This window comes from Barbus barbus, assembly GCF_936440315.1.
Source record: "Barbus barbus genome assembly, chromosome: 17".
NCBI lineage: Eukaryota > Metazoa > Chordata > Actinopteri > Cypriniformes > Cyprinidae > Barbus > Barbus barbus.
Genome location: NC_136745.1, coordinates 2,121,963 through 2,131,125, shown reverse-complemented (window position 1 = coordinate 2,131,125; position 9,163 = coordinate 2,121,963).

Here is a 9,163-nt window from a genome sequence, read left to right as displayed (position 1 = left end):
GCCTCAATAAACTCCTAATTTACTGCTTATTAATAGTTAGTAAATTAGTTCAATTTAGGTATGTGGTTGGATTAAGGGATCTAATGTATGGTCCTGCAGAATAAGACATTGATATGTGCTTCAGAAGCATTAATAAACAGCCAATATGCCAGTAATATGCTAGATAATAGTGAGAATTAGTCCTTAAAATAAAGTCCTATCCACTTTTTTCAGTTTAATTTGATGCGGTATTTCTATCTTTTGCTGTAGTGTGTCATTAGGAAATATCAGTTTACATTTCCAACTTCCCTTTTGCCATTAATTGTAATAATCCAATGAGATGTTTGTGCTCCACACAGAGATCTGATCTGATCATCATCAGTCTGTCTGGAATGACATGAAGAAACAGAACAAACCTAGACTAAATCCAGAAGAACTGTGGCAACATCTGCAAGATGCTTAAAAACAACAAATGAATATTACAAATAATTACATTCACAAACTATATAATTTAATCACATAATAATATATCATTAATTTTTCATATTACAATAATGAGACATTTCTAGGATAATTAATGATATAATTTGTTTTGATCGTTGGGTTAAATTTAATGTGGACATGTTATGGATTTTAATAACATTCACCAGATTGCTTTCCAAAGACTTTATTGGAGTCATTTATCATGTTTAAATGCAAAGGTTAACACTTTATTTTAGGGTCTCTTGACTAGTTGCTTATTAGCATATTAGAATATTAGCCATTTATTAGAAGTAATTAAGCACATATTAATGGCTTATTCTACATGACCTTATTCTACATGCCTTATCCTACCCAATACCTAAACTTAACAACTGCCTTACTAACTATTAATAAGAAGCAAATTAGTGTTTATTGAGGGAAAAGTCGTAGTTAATAGTGAATAAGTGTTCCCTATTCTAAAGTGTTATCATGCAAAGTAACAGTTTTGGTTATGTGGTTTGTGTCCACATTGCTTATGACATTATAATCAGCAGTTCAGGGAATGATCTGAAGCAGGTGGTCGCGGCTGGTTCCTTATCTGTGGAGCAATCATCTTTAAACTCCATTAGTGACATAGCAAAGCCCCTGGCTATCACCACATCACATGGACAGCCTTAACTAATGTTTTTTGGTTTTTTGAGTGATCTCCATTTAGTTCCCATGGAAACCTTTTGTAACTCGTAGCAGGATAGATGAAAACAAAGATCCTGTGCACAGACGGAGAGAAAGAGAGGGAACAGTGGACGAGAGTCCACCTACTCACAGAGCTGGAACAGAACAGCTCTTAGCGCGGTCAGAGAGCACTGCCACATCAACACTGACGCTCTCACGCTCCACCTGCTATAAATACAGCAGCTAATTCACACGCAAACTCACTGCGCATGATTCATCAGTGCATGCTGTTCTAATGAAAATAATGCCTGTATGCATCATCCAGGATCAACAAGTCCCACCCTGCACTGTTTTCTGCTGAATATACATTTTATTGGAATGGTTGATATATTTCTCATTATTTGTTAAATATCTGTGAAGGAGCAAATCTTCAATTTACCCAACTAGATGCAAATTAAAGCTTAAATCCTTTGATGAGAAACACATTTCATGCAACAAATTGTTATTGTTCCATACAGTACTGGTCAAAAGTGATGTCTGGCTTGAAAGTGACTTTGAATATCATGTGTCTGATGTTATGCTGATGTAGATTTCTAAGCATATTGCGTAGGTGTGTTTGGAGAGAGTAAAGCCTTTCTATGTGCGCTGCATTACAATCCTTTCATTTGTGATAAGGAAATGAGGAATACCAATGAGAATTGCTGATAATCAAATACAAGTGAGAGCGAGCCAATGAAATATTAATAACCAATTATGTTGTCGATGTACACATTGTTATTCTGTTTTGTTTGTTTGTTTGTTTTCTATACATTTTTCACATAGTAAAATAAACCCAAATAGTTTTGTCAGCCAAGTAGTGTTTTCCTCTTCCAACAAAGTTCATTATATTTTGATGGTTTAATTGAACTTAATCATTAACTCTTTCCCTGCCAGCATAAAAAAAAACAGTTGCCAGCATTGATCATTTTCATGACCTCCACAATATTGTCAAAAAAGAAGAACAGAGCCTCTGCTTAAATAAAAAAAAATAAAATAAAAAAATCAACAGATGAAAGTGCAACTTAAATTTAAAAAAGCAAATTTAAACAAAAAGCTGTGTTTTTGTAAAAGACACCATCTGATTCAGATTCGGAAAGATGATCAAAACATAGATAAAGTCGATTGTTCCATCAACACATCCAAAGCTTCACTTCCTGCATCAACAGTCATTATTTATATGCTGTTTAATGTTTAATGATCACATTTTTACATATGCATCTGCTTACATGTGTGATCGCTTGTTTCTGCTTCTTCTTCACTGTGTTTTGATCTGGAGATTCAGTAGTCTATCTCAAGATGTGTAATAGCGCCTCCTACCGTATAACAGTGAAAACACAGAGAGACAGAAATTCTGTCAATGGTGGGAAATAGTGAAAAGCAAATATTATGCAAATGTCCACTCCAGATATCACTTTTGGCCACTGCTATATGTTTATTGTATAAGACTATATTTTGACAGATTAATGGTCATATGCAGTTTTTGCCGAATAACACTGAAATGATTAACTTGCGATCTGTGCAGTCATAAAATACTATGCTTCGATTCAGATCACTCTTCTAAACAGTAACTTTCCATTTTAGAAAAGGCAGCTGAGGAATGAGGTGGAGATGGGGAGTGTGTCCTCAGGTTAACATCGCGCTGAAGCACTTAAGTGTCCTCCAGATGAGAAATACAGACTGTAATACCTCACTCTCAGCAGATGCCATTTTTATTCCACACTGAGAAAAATGAGGTCTCTCTGATATGCTGTTCTGTCTTATGTCATGTCTAATTTTCACAACTCATGTTTTAGTCCACCGGAGATCTGTGGAAACATGTGTTTTCAGTGTTTTGTCAACTGAATGTTTGACACTCAGTACTGTAACATATTAAATAAACTGTACTTCATCCCTCACAGCCACAGTTTTGTTCCTGTCAAATTAAATATGCTGTTGGCTCTGTTCTTTGGAAACCTGTGAGAAGTCATTTCTCGGCTGCTAACAGAACGCCAGGGGCATGTCGGGGCAGGACAAAGCAGCTTTATTTCAGTGAGGTACCAGAGGAGCGGCTTATCAGATTTGTGCCCCTTTGAGTTGCAGTGCATCTTTAGAGGTGGTAGATGGAAATTGTAATTTTAAATATGCCTGCATTTGCTGCTGAAGACTGTTCTGTTTCAGTAAATCTGTAAATAGATTTCTCTACGTCACAGAAATCTTATCAGAGCCAAGTGTGCACTCGAATGCAGAATGGCAGATACTTGTGTGAAAATACAGCATTTTTGAAGGAAATGGATTGCAAATTTCATTGCCTGAATATGTGTAAAAATAACAGCAAGAGCTATAATGCTGATTAGACAATTAATTAAAGCCGCATGAGCCCTTTTCAATCACTGTCAGTTTCGGCTTGAGACATTTGCATGATTCCCTGCCACAGCCAGCCGTGTGTGTGTGTGTGTGTGTGTGTTTATAGTGTGTATGGGAGCAGGGTGTCTACGATCTGTAAGACAATTGAAGCAAATAAAGCATTATTTTCCATTTAATGTCAAGTGTCTATCATGATGTTTACTGCATGTATAGTGGGGTCCAAAGCTTCAGACAAAGAAGGTGAATTTCTGCACACTGAAATTGAAACTCATGAAGAGTATTAAAAAGTATTTATTATAAGCAGACAGAATGTGGCTGAAGAGGTGTTTTTGACCGAGCTCAGTACCCAGTGAACTGCAGAATCATTGGCGATCACACTGAACAACTTGTGCTCCAGTGCGCTGAACAAATTGTTCCTGGAGCCTGACGAAAACCTACAGGTTGAAACATTGTGCTTAGTTGTAAATGGAACATTAATTTCAGTGTGCAGACATTCATTTTCATTGTTATTTTTGTTTGTTTTTAGTATTATTATTATTTTTGTTCTTCACCTGAGTCACTTATTTGACATTTCTTTTTGCCAAAAAAAAATCAGTACAAAAAATGTGCATAAATGACATATAGTATTTAATAAGGTTAATGTTTGAATTTTTATGGTACTTGATTAGCTTATTGTATGATTTTATTTCATTTCACTTTTTATTTTATTTTATTTTATTTTATTTTATTTTATTTTATTTTATTTTATTTTATTTTATTTTTAAATGCTATAAGTGAACCTGGAAAAAAACACATAAATGTTGAAAGGATTGAAAGGAACAATGGGATGATTCAGTCTCACCATGCCTTTTACTGAGACACAATCCAATACTAGTTTAATCTTTCATAAGTGTTTCATAAAAACGGAAAAACATGTGCAGAAAAAAAAAACATATAGATATATTCACTCAATATTTCATCAGAATTTAATGGATTTCCCTTTCTCTGTTTTTTTTTTCTTTCTTGCTCAGAGCAATGTTCATTTCTTCACTGTCTAATCTCTGTCCATGTAAGACTTTTGCACTTCAGTAACAGCTACAAAAACCTTTTCAAAACATATTTGCACAAGGACAAAAGAAAAAAAAAATCCCTGAAATGTGTAACACTGTGATTATATCAAAACATTTGTTTATTCCTATATATATGCAAAAATCATTCAAAATATAGACTAAACTTTATTTTAATGTGTCCTTATTACAGTGTAATTATACAGTTAAGTACTGAGTACTATTAATTAACTACATGTACTTACTATAAGGTTAAACTTAGGAATAGGGTAAAATGTAGTCTGTTTTATAGGTGCGCTGTAATTCAAGTCTTCAGAATCCATATGATTTATTTTTTTAAGGAACAGACCCAAATTAAAGCCTTTATCATCGTTTTATCATCGTTTTATTTTACTTTTGTTTTTATGGTCACTTTTGGAGTGACAGCACACTGAGAAAATGAAAATGATAAATTGATTATTAATAAATTATGAAAATACATTTATTAAAAACATTATCAATATGTTTTTTTTTTTAATCAGGAACAAAGCATTTAGCTGCATTTATAAACTGTTTACTACTGTCTATTAATGTAGGCATAATGCTTTATAAATGATGAATTGACTATTTATAAATGCTTAATGATTGACAGCATGCAGTTATTATAAAGTGTTACCGTATATTATTTTTTAACATTAAGTATGTCTTAGAAATAAAAATGTCATTTCAAATGAAGCTGCATTAAAACAAATCTCATTGATAAAATGGTAAGGATTATTAATTAATAAGGATTTCTAAACAATGTAAGTTGTTGAAACATGAGTATTGTATTGTATGTTTGTCTGTGCAAATGTGAGTAAATATAAGAGTGGTAGAAACACACTTGGCATAAAATACATACGAATGCTCATGAGAAAATATCTGTTGATAAAACAACATTTCTCTGTTGCCTGCTTTGAACCTGCTCAGCAGATACATGTTTAAAAATACTTTATTGTGTGTGAAACCCGTGTCACTGTGAGCTCTGGGGCTAAAAACAGAAGTGCTGATAAAGTTCATGTATTCCAGCGGGCAAACGCTCAGCTCGGAGCACGCAAGCACCGTTTTCTGCTGGCCCTTCATTTCGCTGAGTACACCAATTAGAGTAATAACATTAAGCAAATTACAACACTAAAACAGACACTAGGTACGTGAGTGCCATGCATCTCAGCTATATGTGGAGCTCATACTAGAGGCAGCATGAAAATGATCGATAGGTTTGCGTGAATAAGATGAAGCAGGAGCGTTAATAATGTTCAGTCATATACCTGATGCTCGCCATCCAAACTAGACATCTGCTCATAAATACTCAAGATTTCTGCAGCGCCTCCGTCTTGGAGACGGAAAATCAGATGTGTGTGGCGTACGGTGAGGCTGACTCCGGGACCGGCGTGATTGATTGCACCAACCTTTTCCAGCGCTGCCATTTTGTGTTTGTATTGGGAGGCACAAAATTCCCTTGACCATTGGGCAAAGTGTTGCATGACATTGCATAAAGCATGCATAACGACATATGGGAGCTCACGCTAGCTGCCTGCATGCATTTCCATTTATTTATTCATGATTATTTATTATGCTGTTTGCTTGTCTTATTGCATCATTTCTACAGCACAGTCTATTTTCTGACTAGTTCAGCCTAAAAATCCTGTCATTTGCTCACTCATGTTATTCCAGTCCAAATGACTTGTGTGAAACACAAGAGAAATATGCATTACAGATGGTTTCCATACAATTACAATGAACAGTCGTCATAAACGGTAGCACAAATGATGCATAAAGACCATTAAAACATCATGAAATACACCTTAAGACCCAAGTGAATGTTCTTCTGATAACTTTTAGTGAAAAACAGACTGAAATTTAACCTGTGACTGCTTTATTGAGTCAATAAGTTAAAATCCTGATTTGTGAACAAATCATCCAGACTGGCTTTGTGAATTGGGTAAACAGGTTTATTGAACGGATCCGACTCACCGAATAATAAATTGCTTATTTATTAAGGATTGGACATTGATGCTTCTCTCACAGACTCATGAATGCCATCAGAGCTGGTTAGTAACTGATTACATGCAATCTGGATTACGTAATCAGACTCCAAAAATGACATGTAATTGAATTCTATTACATTTTGAAATGCTCATGATCAGATTTTATTGATGACATGATTACATATCATTCCCACAATATCAATATCCATAATACTTATTTTTCTTCTTTTAAATTGTCCACCACAAAGCTGCTTATGACTATAGTGCACAAACGGACTAGTTTAAAGTCCCCATTCACTGTAGTTGCATGAGAGCATTCTTCTTGAGTGGAATGTAGATTAAAAAAAAGTGGTTCAGGGTGAATAAAGGATGATTTTTGGGTGAACTCTGGCTTTCAGAGCCACATGTGTGAATCTGGCTGCCGTCTGTCAGTAACATCTGTTAGTGTTTACAGTCCATATTGAGCCAGTGCTCTGGGATATTTTCAGATGAAAGGACACTCTTTACTACATGAAATGTGTGGAAATATGCTCATATATTCGGTTGGAATGAGCCATATTTGGTATACTTTCTTGTTGCCTTCAAGTAAATTCAAGTCAGTTTTATTTGTAAAAATGCGAATGCCAAGCACCAAATGCGAGTTAAACTTGTGAGCACATAAAACCTGACAGCCAGTAACTTTTTTTATGTATTCCGACCTTGCCTGAGAGCACAATATGGCTGTGCACAATTATCAAATCAGAAAGACCACATAGTAATTACATAAATATGTAATCTGATGTGATCTGTGTCTCTGAAAATGCTGTGAATCTGAGTCGCTTATCATGTGCATTTGAAATTACAACATGCACAAAGCATCTCATAAATCTGTTGTCAACCAAAAGAAGAATTTCAAAACAGAAGTTTCTCTGTGGTTTTCCATCAAGGCATATGGTTTAACATTTGAAAGCAAAAGAAAAAAAACAACAAGAAATTAGTATTGTAATTGTACTGTTGTTATATAATAATAGGATTTATTATTATTATTATTATTATTTCTATTATAAAAATATCACATAATAATATTAGTTGTGAGTTCCCCAATTGGTTCTGCATGTTTTTTTTTATATAATACATATACAGTTTCATGGCCAGTAAACATATTTATGGCCAGTAAGTTTTCTCAATTCACTGGCCATTGGCAGCTGTGTCGAAATGTTAGTTTCAGGCTCTGTGTATAATTGTTTCGCAATATGCACTGTTTCAAAGCAGCTTTACAAAAAGTCATGATGTTTATGTGTATAATATATTTATATTTGCATGCCTTATAGTCACATTTAACAAATTAGAACTGAGAATAATATAGTTTACATATGACATATTTCCCAACTGGTGGATTGTCGATTCATGTGCTGTTCAAATATTCATAGATTGTGTGTTTAAAAGCAATATTCACTGATAAAATTAGTATATTGGACTGTTTGGATTTTGTGTTAGCTTGAGACCTTTAGTATATTAGAATCTTAGTTTAATTTGAGAGAAACTTCTTGGAAAATAAGATTAAAAAAATCCATGCCAGCCGGCCCCCTGAGAGAACAATCAATGTTTCATGTCTTAAACCTTAAAGACTGTTAGCTACATTACAGCTTTAAATTACAACTTTGAAGCATGACTCACGTTATGTGTGAGAGCTGACATTAGCTGGGAAAATGAGAGTGCCTATTTGTGTCTTTACAGCCCACATAGAAAAGCTTTTAAAGCTGATAAGAATCAGACACTTTAGGATTAGGGTCACCAAAGGTCAGCGTCAAGTGTTTTGAAATGTCAACGAATTACATAATGAAATAAGAGTGATTGATAATGACAATTTGAAGAAGTCCAAACTTTTGCACAATACACTGCTTATAAACATACATACACGTATAAGACATCGCAGCAGTGTCCGTTTCCAGTCTTTGATTATTTCTAAAGAACACTTGTTTACTTTCTTACCCTTACTTATGATTTTTTCTTTTTTTAAAGAAAAATGCTAATTACATAAATGCTTGTTTTCTCCAGCTGTGTTGTATGCTAGTTTTAATAACCCTTTTCAATAAATAATTATTGAGTTGTATAATTTCTTTAAGACAAAAATAATGTGTGATAATTTTGTATGCCATCGTTTTTCATTTGTAAAAAAATTATAATAATTGTAATAATATAAATATTTGATTAAGTTTTCTAAGTTATTTAAGAAAAGATCAGTAATAAAGATAGAATAGCAATGAGGCAATGCAGAGTAGGACACATTACTTCAGGGTGATCGAATTTTCCAATTGTTAACAAAACAATTTTTCACTTGTAGAGATTTCAGGGAGAGCTGGAGTGTAGATTGGTTGCTATTAGACCATCACTTCACACCAAACATACAAGGCTGATTATAGTCAAAAATAACTGAGAATGTGACCTACATGCCCACCTAGAAAACTGAATCAAAACCACAGGCTGACACACACACACACACACACATTTGTTTTTGTGAAAAGTGGGGACATCCCATAGGCGTAATGGTTTTTATACTGTACAAACTGTATGTGCTATTGCCCTACACCTAAACTTACCCCTCACAGGAGACTGTGCATTTCTACTTTCCCCCAA